This window comes from Pipistrellus kuhlii, unplaced genomic scaffold, assembly GCF_014108245.1.
Source record: "Pipistrellus kuhlii isolate mPipKuh1 unplaced genomic scaffold, mPipKuh1.p scaffold_m20_p_17, whole genome shotgun sequence".
NCBI lineage: Eukaryota > Metazoa > Chordata > Mammalia > Chiroptera > Vespertilionidae > Pipistrellus > Pipistrellus kuhlii.
Window position 1 is genome coordinate 4,441,130 of NW_023425482.1, and position 22,738 is coordinate 4,463,867.

Consider the following 22,738-nt stretch of genomic DNA (forward strand, 5'->3'; position numbering starts at 1 on the left):
GAGAGCAGCATGGGGACTGATCAGTCTGCCCCCAGAGCCTGTGTGTGCCCTTTCTCTCCTCACTCCTGGGAGCCAAGATCAGAGAATGTGGAGGTGGCAACAGCCTCTGCTGGCCAGGTAGGGATAAGAGACAGTAAGAGGAAGCCCCCTGTTCCAGCTTGGTACTATTTCAATATTTCAGCACCTTGGAGAGGACCAGAAACCACCTGGCACCCTGATCCCAAGCAGGGCAGGAAGGGGTGGAGAGGGGGAGTGGTGGTGAGAGGCCTCAGCCCTGACATCAGGCAGGGTCATGAGAAGCCTGAGCCCTGTCATAGGCAGGGCTTGAGTTACTAGGAGAGTCTCAGAGAGGCTCCGGCCTCTGGTCAGAGTCCTGCACAAGATATGTCCCCAACCAGAGGGGGCAGCAGACAGGGTATGGGTCCCTGTGGCCCTGACAGGTAGAGAAAATTCAACCCCAGCCCCAAGAGCTGAATGGTTCTGGACAAAACATGGAGCCCCATCACCACCCAGCTGTATCCTCTGCAGTTGCCTAGGGCTCCCTGGGGCCACGTTTGACCCCTGACCTCCGCAGTGACAAAGCCCCTCCTAGGTGACTCTGCAACCAGCAGCCACCCTGTGGAGCCACTGCTCAGATGCCCCACGGGCAAGCACTCCACGGACTCCAGTGCTTGAGTCTTGGGGAGGCCGATCTAAGGGGCAAAGGAGAGCCAATGGCAATGTCATGAACCTCGGGGTGTGCAGACATGGCTCCTGGGAGGACAGAGCAGAAACAGGAGCCCAAAGGCATGAGCCCTGGGCCTGCAGCGCACCGTGTGGTGTTGGAAGAGGCCCATGGCCCTGTGGGGAGGGATGCAGACACCACTGACAGTGCGGGATGAGCGCCCTCTCTTCCGAGGGTGGTCAGGAGGGCTTCCTGAACAAGGAAGGCCTGGCGTCTGACACATCAGGGTGAAGACTCACCTGGGAGCATGGGGCTGAATGGCCTAGGCCCGCGGAGGGGTTGTGTCCAGGACAGCTGGAGGACGAAGTGGAGAGGGTGACTAGGCGTGGCCAGGGAGAGGCACACACAGGCAGGAACGGCGCTGGAGGGCATGAGGGTGATGTCCGAGCTCAGGGACATGCACCAGAGCACCTCGATGGGATGACTGGAAACGACCAAGCTGAGGAAGGTGATGGTGTGTGTGTGTGTGTGGGGGGGGGCGGTTGGGGGTGCTTACAGCCAGGAAGAGGCCGCAGAAAGTGGGGGGCAGGGTTTTGAAGCTCCAAGGCTCAGGTTGGAGCTCCTGCGTTGGGCTGTGAGGTGGCTCCTCAGCATGGCGGGGTGGGCTGGAATAGTGGCAGGTGGTGTCCTTACAAATGGATTGTCATTATTTTCAGCTGTGGAGGCCGTGGGGCAGTCAGAGCAAAGGGCAGAGGCTTCCAGGGCCATGGCCCTTCCTCTGCTGTAGCCAAGGGCACCAGGATGCAGATGGGAAGCCCCTGCCCAGCCCTCAGTGAGCAGACAGGGAAACTGAGGCCCAGAGGGTCTCAGCCAGCCCGGCTTGGTAGAGGACAGCACCGGGGAGGTGGCCCGGCCTGTGGGGTCACTGGAGATAGAGCCTCTGCCACATCTGCCGGCTATGGGGACAGACAGTCTCCTTTCAAGAAGTGGGAACGGGTGTGGGGCGGGGAGGAACAAGGAGGAGGGAAGCCACATGTGTGAGGGCAGAGGATAGAGGAGAGGAAGAGGCAGCCCACGCTAGGAGGCTCGGTGAGAGAGCCACACAGCTCTGTGCACACCCCTGCCCTGCCCGGGACCGCCACAGCTTCCAGTGCCACCTGAATAAGAACAATGCTTTGGCCGGGCACCCACCCCTCAGTGTACCTCACAGCCAGCCAACCCAAGTGACAACACGCTGTCCCCAAACTTGCATGACCCGGCCGCCCTGGCTTTGCTCACAGGGCTGTGCACCTGGAAGTTTTCCTCCCACTCCGACTGCCTGACCAGCTGAACGGCTGCCCTGCCCCCAGAGTGACTTTCTCCCCTTTCTGATCTACCATGAAGCGTGTCACACCACGCTGAGGGCCCTGAATGATGGTGTCCCTCTGTCAGAGCACAGCTGTCCACAGTGTCCGCAGGGACACCCCAGGGCAAGAGGCAGCGCCCAGCTGTGTGAGCACCTCTCCCAAGCTGAGGGCATCAGTGTCCTCCTTGGGCTGTTGTGATAGCAGAGGGCTTGAGCTCAAACCCTGACCAGCTGGACAGTGGCTCAAGTTCCGGCCTCCTCCTTGGGGGAGGGGCATTTCTCTTCCTGCTCATCAGAGTACCTGTGCCTTTAAGAGGAGGAATCTATCCCCCCTCCCCTTGCTTCCCTGTTTTTCATGCCAGTCTTTCCCCCTGGATAGGTTCTGACAATTACCACTTCCCTGGCAGCTGGGGTGTTCTGCGTGCGCGTATGTGAGTGTGTGTGTGTGTGTGCACGCGCGCCCGCGTGTGTGCGTGTCTATCTGTGCACATGAGGTGACTGAGCCCAGCTTTCCCCATTGCTGAAATTTACATTGAACCACAAATTAATTTCATAATTTTTTCCTCTCTAATTATGCCAACATCTGCTGCAAAGCCAAGCTGTGCACATGCATTTTAATATTCTCTCCCCCTTCTCTCCTCCTCACAGCATTGCTGTCTGTGTCTGCACTGAACTTTTCAATAATTATCGCCAAGAGAAGATCTTGACTTCCATTTCTTTTGCCTTTTAAGAGGGGGAGAGGAAAAGGGGAGGGGGGGTTAAGGAGGATGGAGAGAAAGAGAATGAGGAAAACAGAAAGAATGTGTGGCAAAGAAAGGAGAGTAAGGGGGAGAGAGAAAAAGATAGACTATGGGAGAGAAGAAAAATGAGGCGAGGGGAGGGATGGGGGAAGGATAAAGAGAAGGGGGAGGGAAGAGGAGGGGAGAGAAGGGAGGAGAGGAAGATTGGCAAGTTAATAAACAGGTCTGCGCATCAGTGTCTCTGGGAGAGAGCCGTGGGGTGGGGATGGAGGGCTGGCTGACAGTAGATTTCTTTGTTGCTGCAGGAGGAGAGGGTGGGTCTGAAGGGAGAGAAAGAGAGAAAAGGACAAAAGTGGAGGGAGAAAGAGGAGAAAAGCCAGAGAAGAAGCTGCAAATGGAACAGGGTGTGGGGCATGGGGAGGGGCAGGGCAGGGGTTGTGATGGATGCTGTTTGTGGGCACCCAGCATCCTGAGAGCACAGCCACCCTGGGGCCAGGGACATGAGAAGGGAAGCTGTGGCTCTGCCTGCCCCTCATTGGCAAGCATAGCCAGACACAGCTGTTACATTATCTGAAAGCACAGGGCCAGACAAGGTTGTGGGACCCACCACTTCTCACCATCTTTCCTGAGAGTGCTGGCCACCCCCGGGCAGGGTGCATTTGGCCTCGGTGCTGCTGTGTTGGGGTTCCCTGGAGACTTCACTGTGAGACATCCTGTCAGGTCCCCAAGGAGAGCTGGCCTGGCATGTGTATGTGAGCACCCACACCTGGCAGGTGTTTCCCCTGTGCACCCCCACCCACCCACCACCTTTTCCTGCCACCTTGTGCCCTCAGCCAGCCCAGCCTTCCCTGCCTGCTCAAGAGTGTTCTGCCAAAACTCAGGGGGCAACGGCAGCTCCCCCATGACTCCCCTCCACCTGAACTCAGAGTGGTGTGTGTGACAGGCACATGAGAGTGGGATTGTGAGCTCACATTGTAAGAATGTGTGCATACATGTATAAATGTAAGCATGTGTGAGTATGCACACATGTATGTATGCATGTGGGTATGAGAGTGGAAGTGTGTGCGTGCTTGTGTATGTGCGGGAATGAGCATACATATGTGCGAATGTCCATGCACTATGAGTATACACAGAGGCCCAGGAGAATATGTGCATGTATGCATGTGTGTACATGAACACACATGTGTGTGCAGGAATGATAGTGTGAATATGAGTTTGTGCAGATGCACACATTCGTGTCAGTGTGCATGTATGTGCACACATGTGTGACCATTTGTAGATTGTGTATGAGTGTGTGAGCACATGTGCATGTGTCTGTGTTTTCACAAGTGCATGAGAGTGTGAGCACACAAGTGTGACATGTATACCCATTCACATATATGTGTGACAGTGTATACAAGTATATTTGTGTGTATGCACATGTGCTTCTGTGTCAGTGAGTGTGTGTGCATGGTGCACATGTAGAGCCATATATTCATTCTGGCCATATATTCATCGCCACTGAGCCCTGCACTGTGGGGACACCCAAATAGAGACAGTATGCAGCAGAGCACTTGATCAGAGTAAGAGGCTGTGTTTTGCCCCAGCTCAGTCAGCTGTGCTGTGAGAACTTGAGCAAGACACCACCTGTCTGAGCCTTTGCTTCTTAAGGTGTGTGGTAAGAGTAAAACATCTGTTTGTTCATCATCTGCACACAGTAGCTACTCCCCAACACACGTTAGGTGAAAAGTTGTGAAGCTCTGTTTTCTTCTGAGACCTTGGGCCTAGCCCAGCTTGGGGTCAGCAAGTTGGCAGTTAGTGACTGGATCTTATTCCCTGTCTATCTCCTGGTCCCCCTGTGCCCACCATTCCCTCTCCATCCTCATGGCTCCTTGCCATGAGAGCTCCCGGCACACCCCCTGCCTCCTCACTTCCTTCTCCTCCAGCCTCGGTGGCTGAGAGAGGCACACAGTGGACACACTATGGTTTAGAGCTTTCCATGCTGCTCCTCCTCAAGTCCATTCTCCTTATTCTGGCACATGAGTGCCCCAAATCCTCGGCAAGCCCACTTGTGCTCCGAAGACCCACCCTCCCAGAGCCTCTCCCCTGCTCTTCCTGATCTTCTTCTTTGGTGAGAAAGCTCTGGCCTCCCTCCTTTTAGAACAGTGGTTGGCAAACTGTGGCTCACGAGCCACATGCGGCTCTTTGGCCCCTTGAGTATAGCTCATCCACAAAATACCACAGCCTAGGCGAGTCTATTTTGAAGAAGTGGCATTAGAAGAAGCTTAAGTTTAAACAATTTGGCTCTCAAAAGAAATTTCAATCGTTGTACTGTTGACATTTAACTCTGTTGACTAATGAGTTTGCCGACCACTGTTTTAGAAGATCTCCCATGCCCTCACCAAGCTGGCTGAGGCCCCTCCTCGCTCCTACTTCTCAGGGTCCCTGGGTAGACATCATTTATTCTACACACACACACACACACACACACCACACACACACACACACACTTCTTCCATCTCGCCTTAGTCTCAGAATTTTGGGGACAAAGTATTTTATCCCTAGCCATAGAGCCTCACATAGTGCTCGATAACTTTTCGTCAAACGATCAATAAACGAATGGTATATTAAAATACATCACCAAACTCCCCTGGGGCCATTTTCCCATATATTATAGAAAATGAAAGGGTTGGATCTCTTGTAGCCGAGGACTCTCAACCCCACTCTTTTCAATGTCCACTCTGAGAGGCCAGCAGTAGAGGGAGAGCAGTTCCCTCTGCTGTTGAAATAAATAAATAAGCTCACATTTATCGAAGCTGCAATGTGCCCGACACTGAAGGGTGTTTACCGAGCACAGTGGAGAGTCCCTGACTCCAAGGTGCTCAGTGTCCAGAAGATGCACAACCAACAAAGACACCTGAGAGAATGGGATAAGCTTCAGCGTGGAGACTGCTCCACCCCAAAGGGATGGAGAAAAGTAACTGATGACATAGCATCTGAATGGGGTCCAGAGGAGCGGGAGGGGCTCCGATGGAACTGGTGTTTTCAGAAAGGGCATTACAAATGGAAGGCCATAGGTTGCAAGAGTAGAAGGTGGGCTTCTGCTTCCGGCCACAATAGAAACAGAGGGCATCAGACTTACCCTTTTGCTATAGACAACAATTGAACTGGAAAAAATAGATGCTACAAATGTTTCCAGACATTGCACGACAGACAGCTCCAATTCACCCCAGTTTTCTGCCTGCAAGCCCTTCCCAAACCAACACAGGGAAGCAGAGCTTCAATGTCGTGCAGTGGTCCCGACAAGTAGAGGAAACACAGGAAGTCAGGGTTCCGAGGTGCCTGCAATGTGCAGAGTACAGAGAGAAGGAAGCTGTGTAAAGGAGGCCCGGAAATCTGTATGGCATTCCCTGGGTCTTTGAATTGTAAGCTGTGCATATGCAAGGCGGGATCCTTAAGACCTGGCAGAATCACTAAGGCCTGTGAGTTGACAATGCACACATGTGTGCATGCATGCCTGTGTAACTATTTGTATGCACATGTGTACATGTATGTATATTGATATCCTGCTGGAACACACTGCACTCCAAACAGCTGGAGCAGACAGACCACACTGAGCACCTCAGAACTCAGAAGCAGGACTACTCTAGCGCTAGAATAGGGATTGCTTGAGATGCTGCCCTAACAAAGCCCCAAACCAAGCTCCAACAGATCAAAACTTCTAGTAAACTCTCCACCAGACCAAAACTGGACTCTCTGTAAAGAATAAAACATAATCCATACTCTTAATAATAAAGGGGTTCACAATGTCCAGCATACAATTAAAAATTGCTAAATAACCCAAGAAGCAGGAAAATTTAACTAGATAATAAAAAAAGTAACACTGGTCAATAAAACAGACCCACAGATGACACAGATGATGAAATTACAAAAGATTTAAAACAAAAGAAAAACATGAGTGAAGAGATGGAAACTCTCCACAGAATGGAAACTATGCAGGGGATAAAGGGGGGATTTAGTGGAAAATGTAGAACTGAAAAATACAGAGCCTAAAATGAAGAATTCATTGGGTGTGTCTAACAGCAGATTAGACTACAGAAGAAATAATTTGTGATCTTGAAGATGGATCCAAAAACATATCCAAATTTAAGCGCAGAGAGAAAGGAGCCTTTGGAAAACTAACAAAGAGCCTCAATGACCTCGGGGCAATATCAGACTGTCTATGTGTATATGTAAGTGCCAGGAGAGAAGGAGGGAGTGGGGCAGAACGCATATTTGAAGAAATAATAACAGAGAATTTCCCAAGTTTGATGAAAAATATCAACCCATACATCAATCAAACCTAAGCAACATAAACATTTTTTAAAAACCATACTTAGGAACATATTAAAACCAAGAATAAAGAGACCACTTTAAAGGCTGCCAGAGAAAAGCAGACATATCACATAGAAAGAAACAATGAGAAATACAGCCGACTTCTCTGCAATAGAATGACATCGTTAAAAACAAATTGTGAACCTAAAATTCCATATGCAACAAAAAAGTTCTTAAAAATGAAGATGAAACACAAGTTATTTTCAATACCTTAGGAAGGCAAAACACTCATAAATGAGTACACACTCAATAGGAGCTTCAAATATGTGAAGACAAAACTAACAGATCTAAAGGGAGACAAATCCACAGTTATGGTTGAGATGTTAATACTCCTCTCTCAATAACTGATTGAACATATGGACAGAAAATCAGCCAGGTTGTAAAGACTTAAACAACACTATCAAGCATGACCTGACTAACATTTATGGGGAGCTCCACCCAACAAGAGCAGAATAAACACACATTTTTAAAAATACATATGGAGTATTCACCATTAAATGTATCAGTAAATGGAAATATATTAAAATTATGCAAGATATAGTCTCTAGTTGTAGTACAGTAGGAAATCAACTACACTAAGATATCTGTACAATTCTCTAAAATGATTGGAAATTAAACAAAAAACTTTTAAATAACCCACAAGTAAAACAAATCACAAAGAAAATTAGATATTTTGAACTAAGTAGTAATGAAAACATGAAATATCAAAATTTGTGTGCCAAAGCAGTGTTTAAAGTGAAAATTATAGCTTTAAATGCTTGTGTTTAAAAACTAATGGTTTTAAATAAAACCTCTACACTTCCATCTTGAAAATCTAGAAAAAGATGAGCAAATTAAGTTCAAACTGGAAGAACTGGTGTTTTCAGAAAGGGCATTACAAAGGGAAGGCCCTTTATAATAAAGAGTAGAAACCAATGAAACAGAAATTGAACAAATGATTGAAAAAAAACCCACTAAAAGTTAGTTCTTTGAAAGATTAATAAAATTAACTCCTAGAGAGAGAGAATACAAAATTTCAGTATAAGGAATGAAAGATAGGATATCACCATATATTCTATAGACATTAAAAGGGAAAAAGATAATATTACAAGCAATTTTTAAAAAAGAATTATGAATTTATTAGGTCATCTGGAAAATCAGATGGACTGAGCCCCAAAATGGAGGATAAATTTTATGGTCAATATGTCCTATATAATAAAAGCCTAATATGATGTGTCCCGTCGGCCTTTCAACGAATCAAAGCATAATATGTTAATGATATGCTAAGGCCACTCAACCACTCCTTATGATGTGCACTGACCACCAGAGGGCAGATGCTCTGACCAGTAGGTAAACTTGCTGCTGTGGTCTGGCTGATTGGACCCAAACAATTTTAATGCCAACAAATTCAACAATTGGGGGAAATTGACAAACCCCTTGAAGAACATAAATTACCAAAACTGACACAAGAAGGAATAGAAATTTTAAAAAGACATATATCTGATAACAAAATGAATTTTTAATTAACCCACACACATTGGAAAGGGTGGAAGCCTTCCCAGGAAGGGTGAGTCATGGGTTTTGCTGAAGAAGAAAGTGTGGAAAGGTTAATGCATAGATGATGACGATGGCAGGAACCATAATGACACCTCCCTTTCTGCCATGTCCGCCATAGGCACCACGCCTGCTGATTTATCCAACCATTTCTCACACTCACAACAATCTTAGTTTGTAGATGAGAAGATGAAGGGCTCAGAGAAGTTCTATTTATTAACAAAGTTACACAGGAGGTGGCAGAGCAATCTCTAAGTGCCCACAGTGAGGAGTGTACATGGAGCTGCCCAGAGCTTGCTTCCACTTCTTTTCCTTACCTTTTAAAAAACATTTTTATTGATTTTGGAGAGAGAGGGGGAGAGAGAAACATTGATGATGAGAGGGAAACATCAATCGGCTGCCTCCTGCATGGAATTGAGCCTGAAAGTCAGGCATGTGCCCTGACTAGGAACCAAACTCTGACCTCCTGGTTCATGGATTGACACTCAGCCACTGAGCCACACCTGCCAGGACCCACTTCTTTTCCTTCTCACTTACAGCCCTGGAGACAAAGGATAAAGGTCCCTGTGAGCTGAGGAATCTTCAAAGTGATATCTTTTGGACGACATCCCTGCTTGTCCTATGGACTCTCATAATACATGCTCCTGGAGATCAGAGGCCCCATTTTATTAATATATTAGTAATAAAATATAAATACACTAGAGGCCCAGTGCATAAATTCATGCACCAGTAGGGTCCCTCAGCCTGACCTGCAGGATCAGGCCAAAACAGGCTCTCCAACATTCCCCAAGGGGTTCCAGATTGTGAAAGGGCACATGCCAGGCCAAAGGACCCCAATGGTGCACAATTGGGGCCTGGGAGGGGCATGGGAGGTTGGCCAGCTGGGGAGAGATCACAGGAGGGCTCCAGGGCTTCTCTGGCATGTCTTGCTCAGTCCCAATCGGCCGAACCACAGCAGCAAGTTAACCTACTGGTCAGAGCGTCTGCCCTCTGGTGGTCAGTGCATACCATAACGAGTGGTTGAGTGGCCTTAGCATATCATTAACATATTATGATTTGATTCGTTGAAAGGCCGACCGGACACTTAGCATATTAGGCTTTTATTATATAGGACATATTGACCATAAAATTTATCCTCCAAGACAGAACACTTGGAGAGTGAAAAGGAGTCTCCTGCTAGTTACATCAGGACAACGGGCACAGACCAGGGCTGGTCTGAAAAAACAAGGACAGATGGTTGACCTGACCAGATTGGTAAGTGTTACAGTATCCTTGCTCTCGGGAACTTACTGTAATACAGTAACCATTATATTGACAGTCCCACACTCATCTTACAGTTTGCACTGAGCCTGCTCACCGACCAGGGAACAGGTGACATTATTTTTATTCCTGCTTTAAGCAGGTCAATTGATTTTATTGAGGTCAGAAATGGGGGACCCATCCCAGGCCTTTCATGGCTTTCTCTTGAAAGCCTTTCTCTCCTACCATTTCCTGGAAAATCTGAACATACAAACATCAATCTATAGCTAACACCTCCTTCTTCCCTTCCTTCTTGCCTTAGGTGCTGGGAAGTTCAGAATACAACTTCAGACCTATTTGGAGTATAATAATTTATGTAATCAATCTGCCACTATGCACAATTCTATCATTTTCTTGCGTGTCCCTTTTGGAAGTCGATGTGTTACAAGTTATGAATAACATTTTTAGAGAAACCAATCTGAGGGCACAGGTGGACCTCACAATTCACTAACCTGTCCTGCCCAGCACGGAGTCTCCTGGAAAGTGCCTTCCCGGGGTGCGTCCTCATTGCTGGTTCTCCTCTCTGGAGTCACCTGAGCCCGCTTCCTGGGGAGCCCTACTCTCACCTTGGGAAGGTGATGGGTGTATCTGGTTCTGTGAACAGAACACTAGATTGGTAGTCAACCAAATCTCCCTGCAACTCCAGCCCTACCACTTGGGACTCAGGACCCTCCCACATCCACCTTGGAAGAGCACCAGATCCACGAGCAAAAGAATCCATGGCTCCCAAGACCATGAGCCTGTCCAAGGACACTGCTGGCTCTGTGGCTCTTCCCAGCCCCTGCTCCGGACCCTCCACTGCCTCTGCCTTTGCCCTCACCCCCTTACAGAGGGCCGGAACATCATCAGGGAAGCCCTCCAATTTTCACTGAAATCCAGTGCCCAGCCTCCCCACTCTTGGAACACAGTGCATGGGGCCTCCACCACAGCTCACGTGTCATTCTGCCTGGATCCTGGTGGGAATTTGCCCACGCCATGGACAGCCACACAGGAACCCCGCACGCTATGTAGCCTCCCAAAGCCGGCCCTCTTTAGGGTCCCAGGATGTGGGTGGACCAGCTGCCACAACCAGCCCTTACTGATACAAAGGCCCCAGCTCCTAAGACCTGAGATCTGTGGAATGAGGCTGCTGCCTGCACAGTGAGGACATGGAGGCACCTGCAGACCAAGGCCACCATGCCAGCACAGAAAATGTCGAGGACTAGAGGGACAGAGAGGACCTGAGAGCTGCCTCAGGAGGCCCTCACCCCACCGCCTGTCTCTTTACACCCCTCCTCAGATGTTTGCTATTTTGTTATTGTTGTTAATTCCTTGCCAGGTGGAACCCGGCACTGTGGGGCTTAATTAAGCTCAGCCAGCTGTTACCAAACATGGGAATCTGATGCGTGGAGGAGCCAGCCTTAAGCGCAATCGGAAGGGAGAGGGGGGAGGGAGCAGAGAAGGGGTGGGGCTGTGGAGGCTCTGGGAGACTGTTAGCCTCAGGCCCACAATGGGTGGTGTCTGAGTTTGGGGGACAGGGGGTAGGCTACCAACAGGGGCCTCTGGGAAGATCCCAGGATGTGAGTGGACCAAGTCTAGCTGCCATCCCCACCCCTTGTTGATGCAAAGATCCAGTCCTAAGACCTGAGACCCTACAGGACATAGGAGGGATTTTCAGGGTGAGCTCCTTGCAGGGGGACAATCACCAAGACCCAGACGCTGGGCAGTAGCCCCCAGGGAGTGCAAGGTGTGGTGTGTATATATGTGTGGTGTGGCATGAATGCATGTGTGTGAGGTGTGAGTATTGTGGTGTGATGTGAATGTGTGAGTGTGTATTTATGTGTATGGTGTGGTATATGTGGCGTATATATCTTTATGTAGTGTGTGTGAGTATATATGTGGTGTGTAGGTGTGTCTATGTGTGAGTGTGTGTCTATGCATAATGTGGTGTGTATGTGTGGCTAGTATGTGTGGTGTGTGTGTGTGTGTGTGTGTGTGTGTGTGTGTGATGTGTGTGTGTAAGACTCTATCTACTTGCCCTGGAGATAGTCATGTTTCACGATTCTGATTACCACCAGGGCCTGTCCAACTTCTGTGAAAATAGCTAGTTAGTGGAGCCTCATTTGCATCCAGAAAGCTAGCTGCAAGGGAGTCCAGAACCATACATTAGCTTTTTAGTGTCTCCAAATAGTAAGATGGTGGAAAGAGCAGATCTACAATATTTTCCCTAGTCAACCTTTTGATGACTCAAAAGCTAGCCTTTTATAAGGACTTGAATTTCCAAGTCACAACAATAATAATCAAGCATGTTCCCAACTAACACAATATAACTTTTCTGTGTACAAGTGAGAAGATGCTCACCCTCTTTCCAATGTGCAAGACTTTATGCTGTATTCTCCCCCAATGAAGACATAAAAAGACAATATCCAAATGGATTTTCAAAAATGCCCTCTGACCCACCAACTCCATTTTCAGGAATTCACCTCTGATGTATTTGCCCAGGGTATACAGCCTGTTTGTGGAGGTAGAGAAATGAGAACACCCCAAATGTCATCACTAAGGAATGACTATGGATGAAGTACAACAAAAAGCTCATGTTCAAGAGAATTGTAGAAACAAAAAATGGCCATATAGGAGAAACCAAGATGGAAGCATAGGTAAACATCTGAACTTGCTGCCTCTCACAACAACTTCAAAACTACAACTAAAAGACATTACCCAGAACCACAGGAAAGCTGGCTAAGTGGAAATTCTACAACTAGAAGGGAAGAGAAAAGCACACTGAGACTCAGAGAAGCTATGGGAGTAAAGTGCAGAGGTATGGAGGTATGTGCGCAGAGAGGGCTGGCAACTGAGTACTCGGCTGTCTTTTTCAAGTGGGAGGGAGATGCAAGCTCCCAACTGCTCTGAACTCCAGTTAGGGGCGAGACTCTGGGTACCCTAACTGGACTGTCTGGCAGCGGGCAAAACTGGACTGTCTGGCAGCGGGCAAAACTTGAGGGCAGCTTCCTCTCAGAGGTGCTTGAAGTGATTACTAAGGGACACTGAGACCTGGGGCCTCTTAGGGCAGGGATGACAGGAAGCCATTGCTGTTTACTCTGCCCAGAAAGTTCGCCCCATCCAAGTTGTGTGCAAAGGCTTTTGGATATGAATGGCCTGGTCCTTTAAAAACTAAACTTACCTAACAAACTGCAGCTGAGTCAGAGAGACTCAGAACATTCAAAAGAAGGCCCAAGGCTCCAAGCAGCTTGCATTGGTTCACAGCTGGGCTTCATCTGGGCACCTCTAAAACCCAAACAAAGAAGAGAAATCTGCAGATCTCTCTGTTGCTCCTGCTGGGTGGCCTCAGACAGAGGCTAAATTAGTGCCTCCTTCAATATCCAAGAGCCAGTGTACCCAGGGGTCAGAGTAGGACCATCCAGATTACAACTCCTCAGATCCATAAGGGACACATCAGGGGGCAGACTCAGTGAGCACCAAAGCCCCACTTACCTCATTAGGGTGTCTCCAGCACAGAAGTTCTCCCAGCATAGACACAGCTGATCCTCACAGCTAATTGGCCTGAAGGTCATTTCCCCCCAATGATACCAACAATGATCAAGACTTAACTACAACAAGACTGTGCACATAGCCCACAAAGGGGTGCACCAAGTGTGTCCACCTCAGGTAACTGGGGAGGCTGAGCCTCTGGACCCTAGAGGACACCTAGCACACAAAGCCACTCTATCAACTCAGGGAACCAGCCAAAATGCAGAGACAAAGAAACAGGTCACAAATTAAAGAAATGGAGGAAAGCAAACAACTGGATATAGAGTTCACATCCACAGTTATAAGGTTTTTCAAGAATTTTCTTAGAAAAGGCCAATAAATTTAGTGAGACATTCGAGGATATGAAAAAGGACCAACTAGAAATTAAGCATACACTGACTGAAATAAAAAATAATATACAGAGATCCAATAGCAGACTAGAGGATCACAAGAATCAAGTCAAAGATTTGAAATACAAAGAAGCAAAAAACACCCAACAGGAAAAGCAAAAAAAAAAAAAAAAAAAAAAAAAAAAAAAAAGAACCCCAAAATATGAAGATAGTGTAAGGAGCCTCTGGGACAACTTCAAGCATACCAACATCCAAATTATGGGAGTGCCAGAAGAAGAGAGAGAGCAAGATACTGAAAACCTATTGGAAGAAATAATGACTGAAAACTTACCCCACTTAGTGAAAGAAATAGACTTACAAGTTCAGGAAGCACAGAGAACCTCAAACAAAAGGAATCCAAAGAGGACCACACCAAGACACATCATAATTAAAATGCCAAGAGCAAAAGACAAATAAAGAATATTAAAAGCAGCAAGAGAAAAACAGTTACCTACAAGGGAGTACCCATATGATTGTCAGCTGATTTCTCAACAGAAACTATGCAGACCAGAAGGGGGTGGCAAGAAATATTCAAAGTGATGAATAGCAAGAACCTACAACCAAGATTACTCTATCCAGCAAAACTATCATTCAGAATTGAAGGTCAGATAAAGAGCTTCACAGATAAGAAAAAGCTAAAGAATTTCATCACCGCCAAAGCAGTATTATATGAAATGCTGAAAGGTATTCTTTAAGAAGAGGAAGAAGAACAAAAGGTGAAGATTAAAAGTATGAACAACAAATATCTATCAACAAGTGAATCTAAAAATCAAGTGAATAAAAAAATCTGATGAACAGAATAAACTGGTGAATATAATAGAATCAGGAGCATAGAAAGGGATGGACTAACAATCCCCAGGGGAAAAGGGGTGTAGGAAGAGACTGGACAAAAATTATACACCTATGGATGAAAACAGTGAAGGGGGAGGGTAAGGGAACCAGGTGGAGGGAAACTACGGGGGGCGGGGGCGGGGGGGAGAGAGGAACAACTGTAATAATCTGAACAATAATGATTTAAAAAAATAAAAAAAGAGGGAATTGTAGAAACAGAACTAGACATGTCAGAGGAAAAATGGCAAGTCACACAATTGGGTTCCACCGAGGGGTTCTCAGTACTGGCTGGATGCTGAGAATATCTGGGAAGTTAAAAACACAAAATCACTTCTGCCCCAGACACCTCTGGGAATGAGCTCAGAACCTCTGGGGGTGGGCAGACTCCCGTCCCTCCATGAGTGTGACCACCAGGAACAATGGGCCTCACTGTTCTGTAGTTGCTGCAGTTGCGCAGGTATAAAATGTAAGATGCCAAGCACGGACAGGTAGCTCACATACTCGCATACTCACACTCACTTGGAATCATGAGATCATACAAACGTGCATACTTGAGCAGCATGTGGTCACACAGATGCTTGTCTGTGCACAGCTGTCTCTGGAAGATGGAGGACAGAGGTCCTGGAGTGGGAATGAAAGGGATGTTTGGGGACTTCCTTAAAGTGCTAAGCATTTGGCCTTTATTGTTATTGTTGGTATTTATTCTCCATTTAACATTAACATTTTAAATAAAAATGGTGCCTCCTCCAGGCACTGCTCTCTCTCAAAGAATAGATTTCTGGTCAGCAATGACCTTGGAGCACTATTTGGGGGCAGTCTGGACCCCTCAGCGCTCCCACTGCAGGGCTTCCATCTCAGCCCCCAGGACTAGGAGCTTGTCATGCAAAAGGCCAGATGCTGCTCTGGGTGTGCAAATGATCTGGCAGGAGCCAATCCCTCTGCGGCTGTCCTGCTGACGGCCCTGAACAATTCCGTGTCGCTGACGCAGGCCTGCTCTGGGCTGGGCCCTGGGGAGATCGCCTCATGGAACTCGGCCCAGAATTCAGTCCCCACCTGGCAAGCAGCTGGGCCCCACCTGAGAATGAATGTTTCAGGGGATGAATGCAGCCAGATTCCTGAGAAAGCCCATCCCAGCAAGATGGTTCCTACGCAGGCCCTCAGACCCAGAAGGCATTCTTGCCTTCCTCACCGGCCCCTGGGTGCTGACCCCTGCCTGGGGTTCCTCCACAGCGGCCATCCCAGTGCTGCAGGCTCTTGTGCAGCCTCGGGCCAGGCTTTTCTCTGTGCCCAAGGTTAATCCTCTCCGAAAGGGGGGCTCTGGACTAAGACCACCAGCCACCAGCATTGCCTGGGGCTACCCATAAATTCAGTCGCAAGATCCATCAGCCAGGATGGGTTGGGGTCAGTAAATCCATTTAACAGGCACCCGGGTTATTATTGTGACCTTCATTCTGATGCCACAGAATGAAGGTCACAAACTCAGAGGATCTGGAGGCAGCCCTGAGTGAATGCATTTCAGATACTTTCTTTGCTTTGGGGTTGACTGGGGGAGAGCAGGACTTACTAGGCACCCCAAAGGGAGAAGGGGTGACATGGAGGTGACCCAGGAGGCAGGAAAGGGCAGTAGGGGGCAGGACGTGGAGAGGGAAGCACAGGTGTTGTGGGCCCCTGACTTCCTTTGTTCCACCTTAAAAGTCTCGCTGGTGAGCACCGGGAAGGCTGCCAAGGGCGGGCGGGGCGGCTGGGCGTTCAGCGGAAAAGCAGTAGAAAATAGCAGCGGGCCAGGAGTCCCCAGAATTCCCCTCATGGCTTGTTTTTAATTGGATTTAATTATTTTCCCTCTAATTGCATTTTTTAAAGCTCTCCCCAGCGGTTTCCTGATCTGAGAATCTCTCCACATCTCTCCGGGCTGGAGGCTTGGCCTGGGTGGGGATGAAGAGATGGAGCTGGGTCTGCATGGGCCACTGTGGCCCCACCAAAGCCCCTGGAGACTCCTTGGCATCACTACCAGGACTGGAGACTGGGAAGGGCCCGGGGACTGGAGGCAATGGGGATGTGAAATAGGTTGCCCACGTTCCCTCTCTGGGCTAAGCATTCCCTGAGGGGCCTTCCCCCTCTCAGGTCACAGGCACAAGCATGAGGCACCTGGGACTGTTGTCCTAGAATTCCAGCTCACACTTGGGGTGCTCTCCTCCCCTAACTTCTCAGAAACCTTTCTTCAGACAGCAGCCCTAAGTAGCTGTTTAACAAGATGTCAAACTTAGTCAACTCACTGCCACAAATCCATGCATATCTTATATCTACACACATACACACACACACACACACACACACACACACACACACACACACACACACACACACCTCTAACAGCACACCTGTGCATGTGCACACACGTACACACATGCACAGTGGGTCTGCTTCTCTGGCTGTGCTCTGTGGGATTCTCACACAGGCCTGCTGGGGACCACAGTGGAGCACCTGGAAGGAGAATTGTGGTGAGTAACCATATGAAATACATCCTCCAGGTTGTTGAAAAATGACAGCAACACAGGAGTTCCTCTTCTGTCCTGGTGACAAGTCACTGAAGACCCCTTGTCTGATTCTCAGCCTGCTTCTGTCTATCTCTCTATGTCGCTCTCTGCCACTATCTACATCTCTGTGTGTCTCTCTGCCACTATCTCTCTGTCTCTATCTCTCTGCCACTATCTGTCTCTCTCTGCCACTATCTATCTCCTTCTGCCACTATCTCTCTGTGTTTCTCTTTCTTTCCTTCTCTCCTCCTGGCTCTCTGTATTTCCCCTGTTCTCCCATCATTCCTGACACTTTCTTGCCTCTCACCTGGCTCAAGCTGCCTGGAAAGGTTGAATGGGGCCCCTGGGTAAGGGAGCAATATTTCCCACAACATTTCCTACGGTTCAGCACCATGGCCAGAGGTGCAGTTTTATTGTAGAAGGACCTCTACTCCCAGGCATTTTATAGCATCAGCGCCCCACACTCCTTGGCATCACCACCAGGATGACATGCATTTGCTTGACATTCCTGGGCAGGCCTGGCCAATTCAACAGGGCTGGGGTTGCCACAGAAACCTTGTGACCCGTCTGTACCAGTTGCACTGCCTGCACCACATGTTAGCTCATGTCAGCCCCATACTGGCCTGTGAGATCAGCACTGTTATGCCTATTTTGCAGGTGAAAAAAACTGAGATTCAGAGCAGGAAGTGACTGATCCAGGGTCCCACAGCTTGAAAGAGGAGGAGCCAGGGCTCACATTGACTACACAGACACCCCCACCCCACACCCAGTTCATGCGTCTTCCTTGCAAAGCTTAGAAAAAGATGGGGGGATGATAGCCAATTCTAGATACCAGCTCACCCAGCCACACTCTACACTTGGAAACACTAGGGCCACCTGTCCATCAGAGACACACCTTGTAGAGGAGACAGGTCTGTCCCAGAACCACATGGCCTGTCCCAAGCACACAGAAGCAGCCACAGCCCAGACTGTGATAGAGTGGGGAGTAGGGGGGGAGGTTGGGGGCAAATGGGTCAGCCACAGCTCCCTGTGCCCACTGGGTGCCCACTCTCAAGAGAGACCTGCCCATTATAATTCTCATTAATGATTATTAATGATTGCTGATATTTGCCCAGAGCTTCTGCTGACTAGGAGCTCTGGATCTGCATGAGTTGGCATTTGCTTATGAATGAAGCCAGATGCAGAAGCAGAGCAGCTTCAAGGGAGGGGAGCGATGGCACTGGAGTCGATGTGATGAGCAGCAGCTATGAGGACGGTGCGGGGAGAAATGGCCCCCACTGGCCAGAGGCCAGCTGCACTAATGTGCAGGGTCTGGTGCCCCCAAGGACGCGGTGGGCTCTTCACATCCACCATGTGTGCCGGGCGAGCCAGGGGAATTAGGACTTTGGCTTTCCTTATGGCCTCTCTCCTTGTGTCCTGTACATTTTCCTTTGAATGTGTTTGCTGGCATTGGCTCAGCCCGAAGGAGGCCTCGCCCTGCCTGCCACTGGGGCCCAGGAGGCGGGGGCACAGGGCAGTGCTGCAGGGGCGTCTGCAAGCAGCTATGACCATCTCCGAGTGTGTGCTCTGCAGACAAGGAAATGGAGGTTCAGAGAAGGGAGGGGGCCTATGTGGTACATTCAAGCTGGAGCACGGAGCTAGCTGACCCCAAGATGCCAGCTGACCATGTGCAGTAACCTCCCTGCACGTCAGTGTCCCCGGCTGCGGAACGGAGGGGATGCTGCCACCAGCTCCGGGAGCCTCTGAGAGCACGGACAGGGAATGCGTAAAGGGTGGCTGGTGAGCAGTGCTGGCGATCCTTATACTCACACATCATCCCCTTAACCCCCTGGTTGGCAAACTGTGGCTCACGAGCCACATGCGGCTCTTTGGCCCCTTGAGTGTGGCTCTTCCACAAAATATGGCCTGGGCTAGTCTGTTTTGAAGAAGTGGTGTTAGAAGAAGTTTAAGTTTAAAATATTTGGCTCTCAGAAGAAATTTCAATCATTGTACTGTTGGTATTTGGCTCTGTTGACTAATGAGTTTGCAGACCACTGCCCTAACCAAAGTTTCACAAACACTAGTTACTTTCGCCATGTACAATGCATACTAATAGTTTTTAAAATCTTGGACTCAACACACAAGTTAGCATCACAGACCATGCTTCTCTGAATCCCTGCTGCCAACGCTGGAAGCCCCTCCCCTGGAAGGAGAGTACCCTGAGGACAGGGCCTGGGACCCACTAGCCTCCCTCCAAGGCCAGGGGACCTTGGTGCTTTGTTTTAGGGGAAGGTGGTCCCCCTCTTCCCTTTGTCCACCCCATGGGAACCTGGTTACGACAGGCTTGACAGCAGAATCCAGGAGAGGCAGCACGGAGAGAAGCCTGAGGGGGGTGGGGATACGGGGATGGGCGCTGCCTGGAGAAGCTGTGCAGAGCGGCTTCAGCATCTTTCCTTCGGGTGCTCCTTGGTAGGACCGTCGTGTCCGTACCCTCAGCAGCTGTCCCTGTGTCTGGGATTCAGCAAGCAGGCACTGGTGTGGAGATGCTCTGGTGCTCTGCCGTTTCCCTTTGGCTCTTGTCTTTCCAGTGCATAACAGCCGGGTGTTCCCCTGCCAGTCCCAGCGTCACTTCACCTGGCTGCTGGCGCACCTGAGAGCTTGCTTCTGCAGTAGCCCGAATAAGACAGCTGAGCATGAGCTGTGTGCTTGGTGCTGTGTCCCAGGGTGCAGTCGGTAGTCAGGGGTTTGTGCTGGGGTGCAGTCGGTATGTTAGGGTGCCATGTGCACAGTTGTGGAATGCTGTGTACCCTGTGCCAAGAGGACCCGGATGTGATCTTATGCTTCTATTGGGAAAACTCCCAGAATCTTTCATGGCCGGAGGCCTGGTTTGCTTGACACCCCTGTCTGCTTCTCTCTCTCTTTCCAACCACCCCAACCACATTAGACACCTCAGGGCCTCTGCACAAGGCAGTTCCTCCACCTGCAGGTCCTTTCCCTCCCGCTGCCATTTGCCAAGCCCAGCCCCTCTGAAGAGATGCACTTGAGCAGAGACTTGAAAGAGGTGAGGGAAGGAGCTGAGTAGCCATCTGGAGGAAGGCGCCTAAGAGGCAATGTAGCATGTGCAAAGGGCCTGTACAGATGGAGCCTGGCATATATGCAGACCCGAGGACACAGACAATGGGGTGGTGAGGACCTGGGTGGTGAGGATGGGAGCTGGCTGGAGGAGGTTAATGGGGGAGGAAAAGGAGGACCTATGTAATACTTTCAACAATAAAGATTAAAAGAAAAAATGGGGAAAACACACACACACACACACAAGTGCACTAGAGGCTGAGAGAGGAGGCCAGGCCTTGAGGTGGGGGTGGGGGCTTGGGCTGCTCACTAAGGGAGGTGCGAGCCACGGAGGGATGCGAGCAGAGTGGGCATCCTTCTCTCCACAGCCCACACTCTGCCCTGGCCACATCCCTTACTTTCCCTTTCCCGTAATTGTAGCTTGTTTGTGTGCTTGTTTGTTCAGCCTTCCTCTCCGGCAGCCAGCCGGCAGACGGCTCCGGAGGAAAAGGCCGCACCCCCCACACAAAGGACTCAGGAGCGAGGCTGCCCCAGCCCCCACCACGGTCTGCAGGGCCTCTGGTGCCAAAGTCAAGCCATTTCCTTCCGGGATGACTTCAGGCCCCAAAGCCCCTGGCTGGGAGGTCACTCAGCTCCCTCCCCAGATAGGAGTGACCTCTGTCAGGTGTCTGGACTCCCCTCCCCCCGGGAGTCCTCCACCTGAATCTGGGAACTTTACTTCCAGGTGAAGCTGGAGACAGGGAGACAATGGTCAAGGCGGGTGGAAAGGGAAGAAAAGGGGGAAGTGTCAAGCTCTTGACGGCTACGCTCTAGACTCGGTTCTCCCCAGCATTTAAATGCCTGCAGGCGGATTAATAAGGTCTCGGTCACAGCAGCAGCAGCCGTCTATATTTAATCTATCTGCAGCGCCAGTTGGCGGGGCCATGTGAATATTGATGGCCGGGCGGGATTGGGGACAGGCAGCATGGCACCGGCTTTATCTCCCGGGCGCAGGCGGCCGGGCCCTTATCAGGCCGGCCCGGCTGCTGCAGCTGCGTCTGCCAGGCCCGCACCCCGCCTCCCCCGCCGCCTGCTTTGTAATCAGAAGAGAAGAAGTTGCTGCCTTGATATTTCCATTTTTATCTCTTTTATTTACTTCATTTTAATGTCTTTCAGGGAATATTTTCTTTGCATCAAGGCAAGGCAAGGCTGACGGTTGCTTACATCCCTCTGCCGCCCCTGCCCCTTGGCCAGGCTGGGACAGGAGAGAAGCGGCGGGGGGTGGGGGGCTTCCCGTCCCACCTCTGCCCTCCTGGCCTCCAGTCTCGCCCTTCTCCCATTCCCAGCTGCCTCTCTCCCTCTGCCTTTTGCTTCCCTCCTTTTGTGGGTTCCTTCCCAAGTGATTCACACCCTCCAGATCCAAGACCCCCTTTCGGCCCATCTCCACCCCTCGCCCAGATCTTGGATTCCCAGCCCAGCCTTGATGGGGAGGGATTAATGACAAGGAACCTGAACCCACAGCCCTGGAGGAGGATCCTGGGCGCCTGCTCTCAAGAGGAGCCTGTCAGGGTCAAGGACAGGTGAGTTCAAGCCTCCATCCCTCCAGCATCCCTCCAGCACCAACCACCTCCTCGGATCTGGATGGGGGAGCCCTGTTTATCTCCCTTCCCCAGATGAGGAAGTTGAAGTTCCGAGAGGTTATCAGTCACAGTCACTTTGCTCCGAGCTGGCAACTCGTGACGGAGAGAGGAATTGCAGGGCCGGGCTCCATCCGGCACGGGTCTGACACCGAGGGGGCTCTGCCTGCAACTGCTCGCCGAGCCTGCGTCTCCTCCCTCAGGTGTGAGTCTGGGGGGTCGTATCCCTGTGACTCCATGAACGGAAACAGCGTGGAAGCAGCTCGCTGTGAGGGCCCACCCTCTGAGTGCTGAGTGTCATCAATGCCCCTGTATTGGATTGAACAGTTTCCCCCAAAGACATGGCCGTGTCCTTGTTTGGAGAAAGGGTCTTTGCAGACGTGATGAAGTACAGAACCTCGAGATGAGATCATCCTGGATTGGATGGCCCCAAATCCAATGGCTATAGTTTTTATCAGAGAAGAGAAAGATTTATTTTAAAAAATATATATTTTATTGATTTTCCACAGAGAGGAAGGGAGAGGGATAGAGAGCTAGAAATGTCTGTGAGAGAGAAACATCGACCAGCTGCCTCCTGCACACCCTCTACCGGGGATGTGCCCACAACCAAGGTACATGCCCTTGACCAGAATCAAACCTGGGACCTTTCAGTCATTCTATCCACTGAGCAAGAAGAGAAAGATTTAGACATGGGCAGAGGCCAAGTGAGGACACGGGCACAGGCTGGAAGGATGCAGCCACAAGCCAAGGAACACCATGAGGCTCCCGGGGGACCCTCCTCAGAGCCGCTGGAGGGAGTGCAGTGTGGTGCCGCCTGGATTTCAGACTGTGCCCAGCGCTGGGAGGGATAGATTCCCATTGTTTAAAGCTTCCTGT

At 49.9% G+C, this 22,738-nt stretch overlaps 1 long non-coding RNA gene across 4 annotated transcripts in view; it reads left to right on the plus strand.

Moving 5' to 3' along the window:
- LOC123652472 overlaps nucleotides 1-22,738 on the plus strand; it is a 39,596-nt gene that overhangs the window by 14,102 nt on the left and 2,756 nt on the right. For 2 of the 4 annotated variants that reach the window (XR_006741831.1, XR_006741832.1), the window contains exons 1-2: nucleotides 20,102-20,359; nucleotides 20,692-22,250. This is a non-coding gene — a long non-coding RNA (uncharacterized LOC123652472). Of the gene's footprint in view, nucleotides 1-20,101; nucleotides 20,360-20,691; nucleotides 22,251-22,738 lie in introns of those variants that run through there. The other 2 variants (XR_006741834.1, XR_006741833.1) reach the window with 2 other exon arrangements.